Source organism: Vigna unguiculata, chromosome 10 (assembly GCF_037176805.1).
Source record: "Vigna unguiculata cultivar grain cowpea cultivar isolate G323 ecotype 2 chromosome 10, ASM3717680v1, whole genome shotgun sequence".
Lineage (NCBI taxonomy): Eukaryota > Viridiplantae > Streptophyta > Magnoliopsida > Fabales > Fabaceae > Vigna > Vigna unguiculata.
In genome coordinates this window covers 13,827,163-13,848,310 of record NC_140801.1, presented here as the reverse complement: position 1 = coordinate 13,848,310, position 21,148 = coordinate 13,827,163, and the positions used below count along the sequence as shown (strand labels likewise).

The window sequence follows — 21,148 nt, the reverse complement described above, 5'->3', positions numbered from 1 at the left end:
AGTGTAGAAATCCACTAGAAACAAAATCTCTTCCAAGGCACACACTAAAGATTCTTACTCCATCAATAATAACCTGTTTCACAATAAATAAACCATTTTTTATTTTATGTCAATTTTCTACAGAAGTCAATATAGCATAACTAGGCAAAAAAGTCAAGATATTAGAAGAAAATAAAAACAAGAATGATTCAAGGTAGCAAGAATTTAGAATTTCAAATAGATATAATGATAAGATTCTCAAACAACTTGTCCACGAGTTGTGTAGATACCATGGTAATCATTTTAACAAATGTTTATTATCATCATAACATTAATCCATTACGTCAACAAGAAGCCTTAGCTATAAAGGCGTATGAATACACTTTGTAAATCTTCAAAACAAATATGGGGTACCTTGGTTTGTGAACTCTAGTTCTTCTTCTCCTAGATGCACCATGTCCATAATTGGTAGCCACTGTGATCAACTCGTGATGGTAGTGAGAAGTTGGAGCTTGTCTCAGAGTAACAATGTAAAAGAGCTAGTGATGCTTACTATTGAGAGTCCAAAAGCTTGGTGTTCTTCACGAAGAAGTTCAGTGGTATAGGCCTGTTGAAGAAAGGAGTTTTCGAGCAATGTTTTAAAACTATTAGATAAAAAAAATAGGTAAAAAAATTCATACATTCAGACCTTGAGCCCATTTATTAAGCAAATGCTTCAGAGCCGAAGTTGACATTATCAAACATTGGGGTGGATGATGGAATTTCAGCACCTTCTTTACCCATCACCTGTTAGAAAATTACATAAAATTCAAGTGTAAGTGAAAGGCTTCTTAAAACTATTTCTCCAAAGATTGATGAAAAAATTTCCTTGATTGTGATCACCCATAATAGGTTGCATTAGCTTTCCAATATATTTATTTGAAGAGTCCCCAACTAGAGAGTGCATATAGGGAGTTAAAGCCTGAAAACATAGCATGACTCTGAGGTTATAAAAAAAGCTTCAAAAAATGACACAAGAGATCCACATAGTTCTTAAGATTGTATGGATTATCAAACTTACTAATGATAAATCGACTTAAGAACATTTTAAATAATAATATTGATGATGATTACATTCCTAATTGGAATTATACCAGTAGATAAATTTAACATGTGAATAGGATGATTGGAATAGCCATTGTGCTCCTCCTTACTGTATTGGACACTATGTAAGAATGATTATTTTCTTATATCCATGAAATTCATCAATTATCTAATCTAACTCAGGAGACAACATATACCTTCCTGGTTCACAAAAACCCCATTAACATGTGATGATTGACAAGGTGTTTCATTTCCTATGTTTTCTTTTCACATTTAACACACTATCCCAAAAGAGGGAAGAAAAGCAAGCAAAGAGTCAAAAAGGACACCCCTTGCATATCTAATGGTTAATACTAGCAGTAATCTTCATCAAGTACCATGTTACAATTTTCTTATAATGCAACATGCACATAATAAAATTTCTCTCTTTGATTGTACAATATATCTTTATCTTATACACCAGTTTTATACATCACTTAAAAATAACATATAAAAATGGGAGAAGCACAAACAACCATAATCATATGAAATTTGAACAGAAGATCATACTGGAAGCAAATGCTAACGACCTGAATTCTCTGACAAATCACAAAGGCCAAGTAATTGTAAGCTTGAATTGTATGCCACCTGGAGTTTTTCACCAGTGGCACAAATGAGCATTGCACTAACCACATCTACAATAACAAAAACGAAACCATATTCAGAAATAAGTTAATTATTTACTGTTTAACAAAGAATGCAGCAAACATAAGTGAACACAGGGGTAAATAATGCATATACAAACTGGTATTATATGCATATTACCAACTTATTTTAGTTTAGGAAACTACCATTTATATCCATTTTCTATCAACTCTCTTAAACTAATCAATGAGATCAATGAGACTAATCAGTGCATTTGACACAATTGTTTCTTTTGCACCTGTGTTGTTGTTAACAAGTAACAACTGACCTAGAGAAAGCACCTGAATTTCAATAAAGAGAAACTTTTATCTTTAGATTTTGAGTTTCTAATAAGACAACATTTTCAATTGGTTTACAGGTAGCAAGCATACAGAAGCCTGTTGTAAAATTAAATTAATTACATATAATAATAAAAACATATTGGAATAAAAGATATAATACTTAGTTTTATTAGATGTTTTTGTATTTTATGCTACTTTCTATTTTTAGCTTTTACTATAAATTATGTTATAATTTAAAATACTATTCAAATAAAGCAAGTACATGATTGAGTGACAAATCAAGAGTACTGAAAAAAGTTGATACTCTGTATTTTTAAACAATAATAACAGTAAATGCTACTTTTTATTTTTCTTTTACCATAAATTGTGTCATAATTTAAAATATTATTGAAATAAAACAAGTAAGTGATTGAGTGACAAGTCAAGAATACTAAAAAAAAGTTGATACTCTATCTTTTTAAATAATAACAACAGTAAATACTACTTTTTATTTTATCTTTTAGTATAAATTGTGTTATAATTTAAAATATTATTAAAATAAAACAAGTAAATGATTGAGTGACAAATCAAGAGTACTAAAAAAAAGTTGATAGTCTATCTTTTTAAATAATAATAACAGTAAATGCATAAATATATAATACTTTCATTGCATTGTAAAGAGAGAAAAAAACTTCTTCGGTGAATTTTGGTTGATGCCAAACCTGTGTATCAAAATCAATTGATTGAATACCTTTCTCATTGTTAATTATTTGATAATATCAATTCATTTATTGGTTTATTAAATCACTCTTAACATATCTTCTTCACTTTCTGATATACATACAGTACCTATATAGAAGGAAGAAGCAAAGCAACTTCTTTTAGAAAATAACATGTTTGCAATCTTTAATTTTACTTTTCCATTTTCTTTGTGATTAATTTGCTTTTTTATCTATCTATTTTTCTGTGTCTTTTCAGTTGGGAATCAATAATATGTTTTTCTATCTTCAATTCGATAAAGTATCGAAGTTTTCTAGATTTTTTGTGAAAATTTTCAAATAGTATTGGCTTAGGCTATGGAGGGGGTCCTCAATTTAATCTTTGTTTCGTGCACTTGACTTGAAAAGTTGAATTGTGTATATGTAAAATCAAATAAAAACAATCAAGTAAAGAAAAAATCCCAAAATCATACCTTACTAACACTGATATATGTCCACTATATTGAAAAGTTGAATCAATAATTATAGCCCACTGGAGCTCTTTCATTATATGCTTGAATGTCTGCAAATAGAGAAACAAACCTCATCATCTTTTTTTTTTTCCAATCATTCCATCATAAAATTTAAAATATGACACAATTCCCAACTTATGAGTAACTAAACAAAACTAGAAACTGTTGCGCCCGACAACTTTGTTATAGACAAAACCAAAATCTTTAAGAACACAAACTAAGTCAGGTTCACATGAGTGCCTCTCACGGCAGTAACAATTACAAGCAGAATCAGAACCACCAAACCTAATATCGAAATGGAGTTTTGAACACTGTACACCCAATAGGAACTACACAGTTTAATTCAAATCAATGAGCTAACCAAAACCGAAATACATTCCAAAATTTAAATTATACTTTAATTCCATCCAAAATCAAAACAAATCAATGAGCCAGTCAATTATTCAAGTCAAAATTAAAAAATATTTTAATACCTAAATCAGGTTAATCAATAAGCTCATACTTCATAGAATTGTGCCCTAACACGAACTCGTCGACCTCCTCTGGAAATTTCTCGTGTTTCGCATTTCACCTTGCCGACAACTGCTCTACCGTTGGCATCGCTTATCCATTGGTACTAAAAACTGAATTCTTTGGCATGCCATCAGAGTCTCTCCAATTCTACGACAAACTTGGCGGCAGGGAAACTAGAACCAGAGACTTGTCGCCTTGTGCGACACTGATAGCGGTTGCCAGAGTTCGAATGCGACTGGCCTCAATAGTGGGTGCGAGAGGTACTGAACAATGCACCGCAAATTTGAAAAAATGCAACACCTGAAAGCAAAACTATTCTTAGATACAAACGTCTAACGAGAGAGTGAAAAGAAAATTTCAAAAGCCAAAGAGAACAAAAAAAACATTATCAATTGGAATATGCGGTCGGGAGAACGAGATTCGAAGAGAGTGATTGTAAGTTGGGATTCACATAGCAGAAAAGAAAAATGAAATGGAGAGAAATCGGGAGGAGTGGTTCATTCAGAGAAAACGAATTTTTTTTAAGAGATAAAGATTTCAAAAGGATTTTTAGGGCACTGGATAAAAACAAGAGAGAAGAGGGAAAATGTTAGGCTCTCCACGAATAAAAAGAGGATTTCTGAAAATATAACAGGGATATGAACTTTATGAAGGTTAATTAGAAAAACTTCAGCTAGTTATCAGAGGTTTGGAAAACCTCCGTTAGTGTATTTGTTAGAAGAGGTTATCATAACCCTCGTTAATAAACCTCCATAAAAATTATAATTTTTTGTAGTGCTCGTTCCCATTAGAATTAAAAGTGTCTTCTCAAACAATTTTGATCTTGAGTTGCATTCAATTAATGTAAATATATTCAGCATCTGTGATACTGTTCCAGATGACTCAGATTCTACAGAATTTGTCGCATTTAAAGCATCCAAAATACTCGTTGTATCTCGAGAAAGTTGAAGATCTGAGCCACACTCTATCCAAAGACTCTGAAGCTTTGGAAGCTCCTCAGATATATAAGATAGCTGATTGGAACTGCTATTTTGTACATCTAAAGAAACAAGAGAAGACATGTCCACCAATGTCTGAACACGAGAAGAGAGACTATTTACCGGTGACATCCAAGACCAAATGATAGAGGGAAACACATTGCGTGAGAATCCTTCATAACCACACAATGAAATATATCCAATACTTTTTGATCTAACTATCGAAAAGGGCACCCTTGTTATTCCAGTATTGTCAGCAACAAGGGTTGTCAAAGACTCCATCTGTTCTATGTCCTCTTCCAACTTATCAATCTTTAGACAACCCGAAAGAATGAGTGTTTTAAGAGATTTCAACTTATAGATACTTCTTGGAAGGTTACGCAGGCTAATACAATCTTGAAAGTTTATTAGTAGAACTTTAGTGAGATGACCAATGGTATATGAAACTTCAGACAGCCTTGGACAATCCATGAGTACAAGCTTTTCAAGATTAGGCAAATTTAGAAAGTCTGGAGTTTTTGTTAAATAATAAGAATGGCTAAGATTAAGAATTTTCAACTTCTCCATCAGCTACAAAAAAAAAGAAATACAATGGAAATAAATTAGATGAAAAAAAAATGAAAGCAATTAAAAATGTCATAAACAGTGAAGTGGGATGTGACATATATACTCATGATGCCATTTTTGTTGGGCTATTATATTTTGGTTTAGCTTTCCCTTTTGTATAGACATGGCTATCCTGGTGACTTTTGGTTGACATGGCTATCATAATCCTTTTATGAGTAAAAAGAAACGCTTTATCTAAGTAGCTAAGTTGACTGCATTGAAATAAGCATACATCGTTCAGAAAATAGGTTGTATGTGTCAGGATTTTCTTTGAAGTATGTGAGACTATTCCTTCAATATGCTATTAGAGTTGTACGATGCTTCAATCTTCTAATGCTACGACCTCAGTCATCAAAGACTCGATCATCAGAGAAGTCATACGACTTCTATTGCCTCTTGTTCACCTGTAGTTTAGACTTTGATCGTCTATTTGATTCTTCGTAAGTTGTCTAGCAAACAACAGATTACGATTGTTTACACTATAACCAATCACAGGCTGATTTATATTGGATAAACTCATTATATATACCAAAATTCTAAATGATCACTTATTTCATGATCCCCTGAGGTATTGTAATTCAGATTGGCTTGGTTGTCCTATTGACAAAAGATCCACAACAAGATATTGTCTGTTCATTAGAGGGAATATTGTCTCTTAAAAGGGCAAGAAAAAATGTTGTTAGCCAATCTAGTGCAGAAGCTAAATATAGATCTATGGCTCTAGCCACATTTGAACTTGTGTGAATTAAACAACTCCTTTTAACAATCGAAATTTTAAGAAATTGATAAGATCAAGTTGCATTGTGATAATCAGGTAACCCTCCATATTGCTTTCAATCCTACTTTTCATGAAAGACAACCACCTAGAGACCGATTCTCATTTTATAAGAGAGAAGCTGATGTGAAAGGAATCTATAAGCAGAATGTTGCACTTTTGGTTAATATGAAGCACATCCTCCCTATGGTGAATTTTAAAGGTACTTTGTTTCCCTCTCATACTCTGTATTCATACTCTCTATGTAGATGATGTTTTTGTCTTTTGCAGCGCTAATAAGAGAAGTCTTGGTAGTATTATGCAGCTATTCAGGTCAATGGTTCAATAGTGGTAGAAGTCCTTTTTATACAAATAACTCTCTTAACCCCTTCTAGAGTTATTAAAGATATCTTGGGTTTAAACACTTATTTGGGTGTTCCCTTTTTTAAAAGTGTGCATAAATCCAAATTTCTTAGAGCTATTATTGATAATATTAAAAATAAATTGAGTTCTTGGAAAGGTAAGTTGTTAGTATGATGGGTAGGATCCAATTAGCTAATTCTCGTATCACTGGGATTTACAGCTTTTAGGTTTATGGATTACCTATTAATTTGTTCTAAAAGGGGTGGAGGGATGGATTTGTACTTACATTTGAACCAAAGATATCTTGAAAGCTTATATTGTGACTGTCCGTTCTCATAAGCATGATGGAGTGTTGGGTGTGATCAATCTTGGATAAGAAAACAATCTAGACATGCTTAAGTTGGTTTGGAGCTTTACTTATGGTAATTTAAATTGGTCTCGAGTTATGAGAGCACGTTTTCTAAATAAGTATAATAAAAGAATTGCTCTTCATAAAACTTCATCTATTTGGCCCGACACTAATGATTGGCATGATGTTGTTATTGAAAATCCTAATCGGATCATTGGTAATGGTCAATATGTTAATTTTTGGAATGATTCTTGTCTTTTTGATATTTCTATCTTTCAGCGTCTTGGCATTCCTAAAACCCCCCAGGTATAAGCTCAGGTTTAGGGTTTGTGATGCCTTGAATGGTATTAGTTGGTACATCCCAAGTCTTTTAAATAATATTGAAGATATTTAAAACATCAATTTTAATTATTATTACTGATACGATTGACGAACCTGTTTGGATAATGGATGAGTTTGATTTCCTTAATATGAAGACTCATCCCTTTATTCATACCAATTTTGTTTCACATTGTTAGAGGAAGATTATTTGGTCTAATATCATTCCACCAGCTAAATCTTTAGTTCATTGGAAGTTGTAGCATAATTGTTCACCGTCTGATAAACATTTTAGACAAGAGGCATTAGCTTATGTTGCAGTTGTAGTTGATGCAATCTTAACGAATACAATCTGATTCATCTTTTTTTTTTTATTGTGTTTTTGCTAAGAATCTTTGGGCCTAGTTAAATTATGTTCTTCCTAATTTCTCGTGCACTCTATTAATGATATTTTGTCCTTTTCATATGAAAGAGTTAGTCGTATCACTTGTGACATTAGGTTTGCTACTATCACCTTTATTATTTGGATCATTTGGAAAACTAGAAATCATGAGATTTAAAAAACCAATCCTCTTTCAATCAACACTTCATTGGGTTCAATGGAATATTCAGATGGCAAGTAAAAGATCTTCTAAATATATACAAAATGATATAACTGATATTTGCAATTTTAAGTTTTTCAATGTTTAGAGTAGAAATTACAAAGCTACTAGACCTAAACAGGAACATTGGTTTATGCCTGATGTTAGCTGGTTAAAGTTTAATGTTGACACAGGTGTTAAAGGCTATCCCATTCATGCTACAAGTAGTGGTTTCTTCAGGTGCAGTAGAGGATAATTTGTTGGAGAATGTACTATCTATTTGGGCATCAAGTCTTCAATTTATGCTGAGTTGATGGTCGTCATTGTTGCAATAGAGATTTCTAAAGCTAACAATTACGGACATGTCCAGCTTGAGTGTGACTCCTCTTTGATTTGCCATGCTTTCCATAATTTTGGTATTGTTTTGTGGAGGCTGAAAAATGCTCTTAACATCCTCAAAGTTATGGATTCTAAAGTCTCTCATATCTTTAGTGGGTAATGGATGTGCCATGGTTTTGCTAACATTGGTCTTGTTAATAGATTTGATTTTCTATGGTTTGATGCTTTACCTTCTCGTGTTAGTGACAATAACCACATCCAAGATATTGTCTGCTTTGAAGTTTGGAACTCCTATCACGGTTTTGCCCCTAAAAGGCACCTACAAGGGTTGGAGAACGAAGATGTATTTAAATTTACTCTAGGCAATGACTCTAAGGGTCATGCAACTATTGGGCGTACTGAAACAAGGCCTCAAGTCGGGGACTAAGGAGAATGAAGTTTATCTTAGGAACTTCATTTTCGTTTCTATCAGTTTCATTTTCGTTTCTATCAGTTTTATTCTTAAAAAACGCTTTGGAGGCATGAAGGAAAGGAGAAAGGTGTATTTAAATTATCCTGTCCTCAACTCCTAAGCGATATGAAACTATTACATATACCAAAACACTTTCTTTTATTGAATTTTCATGTGGTGATGAGACTTTAAGATGCCAACCTAGTTGGGATGTTAATGTTTTATTGTAATGCCCTTATATGATTTAAATAAATCAAAAACAACGCATTAAATTCAAAAAACTAAATTAATACCTGAGTCCCTTTCCACACCATGGTAATCTTACTGTTTTCTAACTCAATAGAAACTAGACTTCCTTGATAAAAGCTTGTTGGTATGAAGGCAAAAGGAAATCCATGCCAACAAATCCATCTAAGGTCTTTGGAAAGATATTCAAAATCTCCAACAAGTTCTACACCAGAAAGTTGCAGCAACCTAAGTTTCTTCATGTTCATAAAGGCTTTAGTGCTTAGAGATTTTGTATTACTTCTTGGTAACTTCAAAGTCAATCCCTCGATAAATTTTGTTCCCTATAATAGAAAAAAGGAACGGTAAAATATGCATAGCTAAAGATACATAGCAGTTAAAACCCTGATCGAAAAAAAAATCCTTTTTTCTAGGACATACAAAGAAACAAACAATTCACAACCAAACTAATTTTTAAAATTCTTGTGACAATGAATCGAACAAATGAATGTTAATAACCAACTCATAAATGTGCGCAATGCTTCCATTAGCTTTATATATTTCAAATACTAGAATAATAAATGAAGGTCTTACACTTTCTTTTGATAACACAATCAAGCACATCCTCGTGAAACCATAACCTGCTACGCTCCTCAAGCTCCATTGGTGATTTTGAACGAATAATTTCCCTTCCCATGTCCCGTACCAAATCATGCATTCCAAGTTGGTTCTTATCATCCACGGTTACAAGACTTCGCTCTACCAAGATACGTATCCCATTTTCTGCAAAAAGTCCACAACCATTCAATATATTTATAACATCATTTCGATCCTTTCCTATAAAGAAACATGCTATATCAAGGAATATTCCTTTCTCAGTATCATCACTTAAACCATCATAGCTTATTTTTAACTTCTCATGTACTTCATCATTAGGAATTTTCCTAAGCTTTTCCAATACGCTCTTCCACTCTGTTACCTCCATATCAAATAAATAAGACCCAAGGACTTCAAGAGCAAGTGGCAATCCCACAGAATAAGCAACTATGTTTCTTGAAAGTTCAATAAAACCTTCTTTGGGACTTGCTTGCTTGAATGCATGCCAACTAAAAAGCTCAATAGATTCATCTACATTCATTCCTGTCATTGCAAAAACTTGGTCGACTCCTTTCCCTCTAAGTAAATGTATGTCTTTGGTTGTGATGATTATTCTACTCCCCGAACCAAACCATTCACGATCTCCACACAAAGCATGTAATTGTTGTAATTTATTTACATCATCAAGTATAAGAAGTATCCTTTTATGGCAAAGTCTTTCTCTTAATATAATTTTTCCTGTTTCAATGTTATGTATCCTTGTATTGTTTTCTTTGTGGATATCGAATAGAAGTTGTTCTTGTAAACAAACGTGGCCAGCTTCTTGCCGCCAAACCTCCCTAATCCGCAAGGAAACTCCTTCCCTGAAAATTACGGCCAATCTTATAGTAAATTGCTTTTGCAATAGTTGTTTTACCAATGTCTCCCATCCCCCATACCCCAAGTAGGAGAACATCCTTTGATTGTTTTTGTTCAAGCAATTGAACCATTTCTTGCACTCGAGATTCTACTCCGACTGGATTACTGGCAACAAACAACTCTGTCTTGTCCAACAAACTTGTAACATTTTTAACAATATTTTTCACAGCTTCGCTTTCATTCCTACAACAAAAAGCCGTGCTATATGCATCAAAATAAAAGGAAAATTTTAGTAAGTTATACTTGTACAAATGTGTGTTTCTTCATTCATCTAATGCACTATTTTGATTTTTAAGAACTATTTTGTAGCACGTGTCGATAACTATCCTTTAGAATGGGACAAGAAATTTAGTGGAGAAAAATCTGGAGCGACACAACTAAGAATGTAAGTAATCGAAAACTAAAGTGAAACGGATTATTTTTTGAATAGTTTGTAGAAATTACTTCTCTTGAAACATTTTTATCCCTGTTTTTCTGTTTTATAAAAACAAATCCATTTATGAACATGAAACAAGCATGATCTTGTTCTTGGTACTTTAACCAATGTTTGTTTGATTTCTTGAAAATACAGCTAAGTAAACAAGAACTATTATATCATCAAACCATTTGCATGAAATTCATGTAAAAAAAATTTGCAATAAATTTGGCAGGTAATTAAGTTACCTTAATATATGATTTTTTTCCTGCAAATTTAAATTTCTGAAAAATTTCACATAAAAAATTTATATTTGTTGTAAATTTTTCTGCAAATTTAAATTAGTAAGAAAAAGTTAAATGTTTTATAAAATTTGGCAAGGAAAGTACTAATTTTGTTTTGCAGGAACTTCACTATTTAAAATATACATATTACTTGCCAATTTTTTTTAGAAAATTTTCTCAGAAAATATTTATCAATTTTGATATGAGTATTAATTTGAGGCAAAAATATTTTACAAAAATTCTTACAAAACTTGTAGTTTACTTATTATTTATTTATTTTATTTTGGGAATTAAAAAAGAGCAGCAAAAGCAGCAGATTTTTTAAGTTTTTTCATGCATATTTTCTTAGAAAAAGAAATTCGTAAATAAGTTTTATGATATTTTAGAATTTGCAGGAAATTTATCATCTTCCTATGATATTTTTTCGCAACAAAATAAATTAAATGATCGATTATTTTGTTTTTTGGGTAACAAACTAACTATAACAGCAACACTTGACCTCACTTTCTCATTCTCTTCACAATTCAGCTCTGAATCAAAATTGAATATAGAGATCTGAATTCAAATGGAATTGAGAGATAGCATGTGAGAGTGATTGAGAAATGAGGGAATTGTCGGTGGGATTCAAAGGCAACGACGTTTTCTCTGCAGCTGCAAGCTCTGCTCGAGAGACTCAAAGACTTCGATCAGGAAGACTCTTTTGGCCTCTGGTACGAGCTCTCCCCGAGGAACGTAACCACGACATTCTCCTCAAGGATCATCCAGATATTAAGGTAACTTACTTTCCTCCGATCCAATTCCCTCTCTCCGCCTCCGATTAAAATCCGAAGCTTCAGATTCACCGTTGGACTTCGTCGTATTTCTTATTTTTGGATGATTTTATTTTTTGTTTTGCTTAATTATTGTGTTCCGTGTTGTAGAGTTTAGATCTTTTGCGAATTTACCAGATTATTCTATGCTCGTTGCGATCTTAAGGTTTTGATGTTAATTAGTAATTGTGTGTTTGTTAATTAATCCAATGGATTTCTTCGGTTTATGTGCATGAGTGTTAGTTAGTGATTAGTTGTTTGCCTGCTGTGGTTGAATTGTAATTGTTTGTAAGGGTTGCCGTCGATGGCCATTGAGATTGTGCCGAAGTGTAGTGTGTTTATGGGAAAGGAGAGAGAAGCTAGGAGGATCTTGAGAGATGGTGGAAAATTTTGGTTCCTTTTTAATTTTTTTTTTTGTTTTTTTATAATTGTTGGTTTGAAGATCCTGTCATTCAAAGATACTAAGCTTAAGTGCATTCCTAGCCGATTTGAATTAATGGCAGAGTATGTTAGAGTATTTGAGCCTTTGATTATGACTAATGTCGTGCTCAACTTTACAGTATTTGGGAAGAGTCAGCAGAAACAATGTCAAGGGATACTCATATTATGGTGCGAGGAAGGCTGTTTTTGTTACACTGAGTTTCAAACATTTTTGTTGCATTGAGTTTCATATGCAACTATGAAGCGAGATGTGGTTTGACAACTAATTTTGATTCCTCTTACTATTTTACGGTAATTATTCAAAGTACAGAATTTGTCTCATGCAGCAAAATCTACCGTACTCTTTAATCTTTATGTGATTCACATCTAGTGGTAACCTTAAGTCAGTAAAGCCTACATTTCACATAATCAGTCATGCAATGATTAACACACAGTTTCTTTATGTATACACTATTTCCTTTATGATTCTGAATTACATGTTTTAATTAGCCAAGGAAGTATAAAATGTTTACGTGATGTTTATGCAATACTTGTAATGTTGATAAAACATGAATGCTTGATATAATCACTATGGCAGAGAATATAAGTAGATTTAGACATCATTGAATCTAATTTGTAGAATTTAAGAGAAATAAAAGCCAGAAAAAAAGGAGATATCTATCTAAAACAGGGCCAAGTGTCAAGTGTTGATTGATTTTGCATATACTGGAGAAATTTATATTGTTATTGGTGCATTAATGATAACATTTTTTTTACTAGCTATTGCTTAGAAATTTTTCTTATTTTCTTCTCTTACAATGTTTATGAAAAAATTTATCCATATATTATCTGACGGGTAATAATCGATCCTTATGTTTTACATTAATAGGTTTCAGATAGGAATTGGGAGACTCATTTTCATGTTGTGGTGCAAGAGAAAATATTTCCTTTGATTTATTAATTTATGTTAATCTGCTTGTGTTTACCTTCACTCCTTCTTCATGACTTTGCTCACTCTACAATGCTCCCAAGAGGAAAGTAGGTCTGCTACTATTGGAAGGGCACGAATGGTCACATAGAAGAATGTAAATCTGGTTCAAACACTTGGAGGGAGCTATGTTCGAAATGAAGACAAAACTCGCATTACTAAGTATTCTTAATATATAATTTATGTTAGATTTATTTACAATTAGAGTCTAATTACTATGTACTCTTAATATAAAAAAGTTGTTCATAGTGTTAATCAGTAAGAAATTATAATTAAAAAATTGATTATATTTGATAATTAGTTGGATGAAACAGAAACTGTGTTACGATGACTTACATTCCTTTATGAACATCTCTTGTATTGCAGCAGTAGTTACAAAAAATGTTAGACAAAAAGTTATAGAAATAACTACATTTGGAATAATAGAAATGTATAACTTGTTTAATGTGTTTATTTCTCATAAATAATAAATATTAAAATTAAGGATTATTTAATTTTATGTTAGCCGATATAAAAATAATTAAACATGACTCATCTATAAAAATAACTAAACATGAGTCATTTATAAGCTATTTTGTCATTTAAAAATAATATAAAAATAAAAAATTATATATTTTTTTAAAATTTATTTTTTTTACGGAATTTGTTGTGAAAATATTTGTAGAAAAAGCATTCTTACAAATTCATTTTCGCAGAAAATATTACTTGCGAATTTGAAAACCCCAAGTGTAAACCCTTTTTTACCGTTATAATTCATTGGGCCTAGTCTTTTCGTAGGCCCAAAGCCAGCCCAATTGTAGGACCCCCTATACCCTTTCTGCTTCCTCATTTCTCACTGCCTGGGTTTTCAGAAACAGAACTCCCTCCTGTCTCCCTCTACGAAGCAAAGCTCTACTAGGACACGTATCATCTCCCATCTCCAAGATAGCATAACCCATCTTGTACTCCTGGTAAGTCGAACTCTAGAGCTTTAGTTTATCTCTTCCCCTTTTCTTTGCTGTTGAGCGCTTTGGGTACATTAGGGTTCGATCTCCTAACCCCGTTTTGGTCCGGATCTTCGTGTTTCAGCTCTACTCTAGTCCTTGTAGCTGCGATACCCCATAGCTAGGGTTGGTTGCTTTTGGTACTCCAAAACAGAGGTAAGGGGAGCTAGGTTTTTCGTCTCTTTTTGTTGCATGTGCTTGTTTCCACTACTGTTATGCATGAAATGATTGGAGGATATGTGTATTTGTGTAAGATGGACTTAAAATGCTTGATGTGGTCTGTTTCTGGGGTCGCATGCGTGGAGCAGTGGGGGAGATCTGATAGTCTCGCCCAAGCAAGCTTGTCTCGCCTAGGCGAGAATATCAGAGGCTCGCCTAAGGTTCTGCCTCGAGCACTCGCCTAGGCGACCAGTTCGTGTTTTGAGCGACGCCATGTCTCGCTCAGGCGAGAAGGCCTCGCCTGAGTGAGAGTTCGTGAAATCCCCACTGTTGCATGTCTCGCCTGGGCGAGAGCCCGCTGTTTGAGTGAGGCCAGCCCCTCGCCTAAGCGAGTTCGTGAGTGTGTGCACTATTTTATTGACTGTTTGGATGATTTATTGCATGTACTGTCTGGATTATTCTTCCTAAATATGATGTACGTGAATATGCTTGGGAGTTTGGGTTTTATGAACGAAATTGGTATGTTTGGTATGAGTGATGGCATGGAATTGTACATGATGATTGGGTGAAATGAGAATTGGATGTATGAGATGAAAGTGGTGGTTGTGGTATGAGAGACATGAAAATCGCATGTGGTAGGCGTAATTCCATGAGCCTCGTGGGGAGACTCCATGGTGGCGTGTAGTGTATATATTAAGATATGGATTCAAGTAAGGATCGCATCCCGAAACTCTAAAGGGTCAGTGAGTCTCATGTAGAGCAAACTGACCCAAGTGGTGAGAGTGGCGGGAGGCCTTAGTCTTTGGCAGGATAATGGCCTTAGATGCTTGAAGGTTAACCTTGTGCGTGGTAGGGTGAAACCCATTGGAAATGGCTCTGCAGAGCAGTAGAGACCACCACAAGTGCAAGCGTCCAGTGAATCCGATCTTAGTATATTTATCCGGATAATTGAGTCATAGTGTCTTGCTTGTTTGCTATAACATGATTTCCCTGTGTATGTTGTGTTGCATGTTAAGGAGTGTTCAAGTACTTGTCCGTTATATTATGATAAGATTACATTGCACTAGCTTACCCTTGCATTTTGTGTTTGTTTCTTTTATGTTTTCTCTTTTGCGATGATCACCTTCTGGTGGGAGCAGATGAGAGGGATGTTCGAGATGGATCCGGGGGACGTAGCGGTGCGGCCTAGATTTTCTTGTCTTGATGACCTTAGGGGCAGTTTCATGGCCATGGGGCCTTTTGTAATGGTTGCCCCGATGGCAACTCCTTTTGCTAAACTGTTAAATTCTATTAGTTTTCCCTTTGGTTGTGGCATGGTTGCATGCCTAGTTTTTCCTTTCGAAGTACTTTTGGGATGACTATAATAGTTACCTTTCGTATGTTTCATGTTTATCTGATTGGTTCTCGTTATCAAAATTTTGTGATGCTTTATTTAGTAGATTAATCTATTAAAATGGGATGTCACACTTTTAGCACAGCTGGTGACATCTCTCCAGTTGGGAGGGTGTTAAAGGTCAGGTTTGGGGTTCGATACCCACTGGCAACAACCCGAGGTGAGGGGTTGGGGTGTATTAAATTTGTAGAAAAAAGTACCTGTCATTTTTTAAATTGATTTTTTCGCAAGAAAAGTAACTGCGAATTTTATTTTGTAAGAAAATTTGTTGCGAATGTTTTTTGTAAAAACATTTGCAAAACATTTTCTGCGAATTTTAAATTCTACGGTAATTAATTACCCACAAATGTATTACCTACCGATCAAAATTTATAAGAAAAATGGCAAGAAACACATTTCTTGCAAATTTTTGTAAAAATTCTGCAAGAAAATTTGCATGAAATATAAAAATTTCTAGTAGTGTAGTATTAAATTTCTAATTAATTATAAATATTATTTCATATGAATTTTCAAGTTTATATTTTCTATCAGCACTCATTTACCATAATTATTATTACATTGTCATTTATATTTCCTCTGATTTCATCTTTTGAATAGTTATCTTTCTATAAGATTCTTTATACATGACCTCTGAATGATAAAATTAACGAGGAAAAGAACTGCAGTGAAAAGGCTGTTTTAAAAGGTTATCAAAATTTAAAACTTGTGCATTTATGGTACTGTACATTAATAGTATTTCACTAAAAAAATAATTAGAGAAAGTAGAAGTGTTTCATCACCTAGAATTGAGGATTACAATCCCGGAGATGGCAGCAGCCTCACGAAGTGCGTCCCTAGCATGCTTCATGTGGTACTTGATCTCATCATCCGTTATTCCTCTTCATACATATTATGAATTTCTGTTAGTTTTAGAGACAATGTTTAGTAAAAACGGGAGAAAGTAGGGGTTTCATTACCTGTAATGCTGGACTACCAATGTCGAGATGCCAACAGCCTCATAAAGTGCCATTCTCCAATGTTTCACAAGGCTCTCTATGCGGTTGTAAGACTTCAGCATTTTGATACTTCTATACACATTAAGAATTTACTAAATGTTAGTACAAGAGGCAATGTTAAGTAAAACATGAAACCACAAAGTGTTTCAATTATCTCTCGGAGAGGAGTGGTAAGAGAATCTCTTTGGCACTCTTTCTAACCTTCTTTTCACTATTTGTTCAAATTGATTAGAACTTGCTATTTTAGATAGGTTTAATTTCTAAATCATGAAAATGGTTCATAAAATGAGAGAAAATGTAAGGACTGACTTAAATTGTTTGCGTAGAAATGGTTTAAACGAGATGAAGTACGAATATTTTATTAAAGTTGTTAGATATATTACGTCTATTGTTTATTAGGAAAAATAGACATCGTTTGATATTGTAGATATGGTTAATATTGTTTATTACAATATCTTCTATTTATCATATTTATGTTTGATTGTCATATTATATCACTCTTTATTATAAATACATTCACCTTATGTGTATTTTAGACACAAGAGAGATAAAACCTATATAGTTTTTCTTAATATTCAACAAAAGTTATAAAGATTATGTAAGTTAATTATTCAACTTTAATTTCATATAAACCATTATCTTCCTAAAATCATTTTCCTCTGCCTTCTCTCTAAATTTCTAAAATAGTCATTCATCTTATCATATAGATTTAACTTTAAGTCCACCTTAGAGATCCTAGAGAAGAGTAGAGTACTCACTACTACAAAAACTCATATTTCCTACCAATTTTGTTTTGAATTTTTTTTTTTAGGAAATATTTATAAATTTTGTTATGAAAAAAAAAATTTGTAGGAAATTCCTGCCAATTCTTTTGCAAAATATTTTGTATAAAACACTTTTCGCAACAAATTTTATAGGAAATACTTGCGAATTCTATAATTTTGTAGGAAATAATTACTCACGAAAGAATTACCTGTCAATTAAAATTCTTAGAAAAAATAACAGGAAAAAGTCTTTTCTTGCAAATTTTTTTAACAAATTTATAAGAAAATTCTCATGTAATATGAGATGTTTTAGTAGTGACTTTTGTCCAATCAAATGTCACTATTAATTAAGTTTCTCTTTCCCCTTTTCTTTTCTTGAGTTAGTTTTACGGGAAACAAGGCAGGCTTAAGATTAAGATAGGATCTAGCTTGAGACATTTTTGGGGCAAAGATGAATTTTTGTTAGTCCAAGAGCATGATAGTGTGTTTAGATCATTGATTAGAGTATTTTATGTGCAGGTTTAACCTTCGTGTGAGAGTAGTGAAGTTGGAAACTTAAGCGTGATTAACAAAAAAATTGAAAAGGTAAGGACTTTAATATAACCTTAGGGTAGAAGAGCTAGACTGCCTAAATGTCACTTGGTCATACTAATATCTTTTACGCAGGGATGTTTTTTTTGTAAGAGTTGTTGAACTTGTATATTTTGAAAATGTAAAAATATGTAATTTTGAGAGTTTTCATATATTAGCTATGATTTTGATATAGTAAAGATTGTTGAAAATTATTGATTTATGTTATGAATTGTTTGTGGCTGAAAAGTTGTGCAAGTTCTTGATGAACTTAGTCGGTTGAAACTGGTTTGAATTTTAGTTTAAGTCTTTGAGATATATGTTGATTTCAATATACATTGAGTTTTAGTGTAAAAATGTTTTGTTTTATCATATTAGAATGAAATGATTAGATGGAAAATATTTTCTCTAAAACTTTTGGGAACAAAAATTAAGTGTTACAGTTGCTTATTGGAAAAGCTGAAATTTTCGCTCAGAATTTTTGTGAAGTTGCTCTCGAGGCAATTTTCGCTCTAGAAAGAAGTTTTAGCCCAAGGAAAAATTTGGAAAATTTTGTGAAGTTAATATCGAGACAACTTTTGCTAAATCGAAAAATTTCCACTTAAGAAAAACTGTATCTCTCACACAAAATTTAAATTGGAAATTTGAGTGATCTTGGTACAATTTTCGTTGTAGTAAAGACCAAGAACACTTCTTTGGTTTCAAAAGGTGGAATTCTTTAATTCAATGAATATGAGGGCTATACATATATGTATGAATAATGTAGTTGAGTTGAGTATGATATATGTTCATATTGGTGTGTGGGAGTGTGCATATATATGTTTATATGATAAGTTGTGAATAATGACTAGTGAAATGTAAAAAGATGTTAATATAAGAATATATATCAATTATGTTATGTATTATAAACGTAGCTATTTCAAGAGAGGGAATACTATGAGAGGTTTAGGTTGTGTACGGAATTTGGGATTTGGTAAGAGGAATCATGAGTCTAATCATGTTGAGTATATAACTATGGAATTTGGGATAGGCTAGAGAAAAAGAAAATGAATATATGTTTTGTTTTCTCAAAACTTTGTTATTTAAGAGATGTATATATTACAATTCCCTATGAGGAGGGAAGTTTATTTTGAAAAAACTTAAAAGTGTAATGTAAATATTATCTTTATGCTTATTTATCTTATGATGATTAGTAGTAAAATAACTGTTGATGTGATGTTACACAAAAGGTATAAACAATTATAATAATAAACAGATTTTAACTAATTGTACAGTTGGAAAAAAAAAAGTTCTGAGAGTTACTAAAGTTGCCCCTTACCTCGATTTATAGACTGCGTGTGTTGAGATGTCAACAGCCTCAGTAAGTGCCTTTGTCCAATGTTTCAAGTCGCGTTCTATCTCAAATTTTCTATTTGATACATTTTATGAATTTCATAAATGTTATTTTTGGGCAAAATAATGTGATACATTTTATGAATTTCATAAATGTTATTTTTAGGCAAAATAATGTAATGTAAAAATCTGAAAGCTGGAAATGCTTCAATTACCTTGAATATAGATGTTTATCCTCCGATGTACCATAAGCCTCATGAAGTTTCTCCCTCCAATGATTCTGGAGGATCCGTATCTCACAATCAACCTCCCACAATACTTTTAGAAAAAGGATACAATAACAACCTAAAAGCAGAAAGCGTTTTAATTACCTAAAAGAATCAGAATCTAAGACTTCACCAACTTCATCAGAAAATGCGTCCCTCCAATGTTTCATGTGGATTTCTATCGCATCACGAATCTCCATTTCTTCACTTCATACATGTGATCATAAATGTTACTTTTTAGAGACAACGTTCAGTGAAAATATGATCAAGCATTGAATGTTGTAATTACCAGGAATTCAAGACTGCACCCACTGAGATGTCAGCAGCCGCAAAAAGTGCCTCCCTACAATTCTTCACGTGGAATTCTATCACATTAGCAATCTTCATTTCTCCACTGCATATATGTAATCAATTTCATAAACAATACTTTTAGATTCAATGTTCAAATGTCTTGTCTCCAATATTCAAGATTTCAACATCAATCTTCGTCCCTAAGCCATTGATTTCCAGTTTTGGCTATGAATCAGAGAGACATTTGTCCTTGGAAATGTCACATACCTCACACGGACTAACCTTTGATTCACTTTATTTCTAGTCAATATAAGATATCTAACACACCACATCACATCACGCCAATGACATCTGCATGGGAATTGAGAGAGGCCTAATAGTGAATGGTACGATATTCCCAAATCTTGACTAGAATAGATTCTTAGTAGCTCCAATACTATATTATGAAGTGGTTTGAGCCATTGTCTTGCCAAAGAATTTGAAATCAAGACTTTAGGAAAGTTTAAATATTTTTTGAGAATCAAATTAGCCCATTCCAAATAAGGATCTTCATATCTCAGCAAAATTATATTATTGATTTTTTACAAGAAGCTGGTCAAACAGCCTACAAACCAGCAAGCACACCTATTGAACTAAATTCAACAATTTTTTAATTTTGTATATTAGTTATATCTTGATTTTGTTCCTTGCATATCAATCCTACAACCTTAGGGATTTGTTTTTGTTGGAAGTCTCACATCAACTAGAGATAGGACCGATTTAAAGTATATAAGTGGGTGCAAACCTTATCTTAAAAGCAAGTTTTGAAGGGTTGAGTTAGATTAAAGTCCACTTCTTAACATGGTATCAGAGCCAAGGTTAGAACCTACCCTACCAAGATTTGTTGTTTGTTGGCATATTATTCCACCCGCTATCAGGCCACTATCAAACCATCCATTAATGTCAAGTCTCACACTCGAGATGTATATACCTTGACGAGAGGAGGTGTGTTGGAACACCCACATCGACTACAAATAAGACCGATTTAAAGTATATAAGTGGGTGCAAACCTCACCTTACAAAACGGTTTTGTTGAGTTGAATTAGACTTAAAGTCCACTTTTTAACAGTTTCTTAGAATAGGCAGACCTTATTTCCAAATTTATACAATTAATCTATGTGTGTGTGTGTGTGTATATATATATATATATATATATATATATATATATATCAGATGTGTTGAATATTGAGAAAAACTGTATAGGGTTAATCT

At 32.9% G+C, this 21,148-nt stretch overlaps 1 long non-coding RNA gene and 1 pseudogene across 3 annotated transcripts; one reads left to right on the top strand and one right to left on the bottom strand.

The window, feature by feature from the left end:
* Positions 1–1,623: 1,623 nt before the first annotated feature.
* On the bottom strand, positions 1,624–20,229 carry LOC114166447 (disease resistance protein RPV1-like; annotated as a pseudogene). The gene is made up of 10 exons (XR_014984934.1): positions 20,165–20,229; positions 19,896–20,000; positions 19,712–19,813; positions 16,636–16,746; positions 16,459–16,557; positions 9,308–10,411; positions 9,233–9,264; positions 8,782–9,057; positions 4,499–5,297; positions 1,624–1,736 (listed from the first exon to the last, which is right to left on the bottom strand). The product of XR_014984934.1 is annotated as a disease resistance protein RPV1-like (transcript).
* Positions 11,408–13,441, top strand: LOC146882182 (uncharacterized). 2 transcript variants are annotated; one of them, XR_014985438.1, is made up of 3 exons: positions 11,408–11,700; positions 12,297–12,468; positions 13,046–13,441. It is a non-coding gene; the product is annotated as an uncharacterized LOC146882182 (long non-coding RNA). The 2 variants fall into 2 exon arrangements; XR_014985437.1 differs by having other exon boundaries at positions 12,297–13,441.
* Positions 20,230–21,148: the final 919 nt, after the last annotated feature.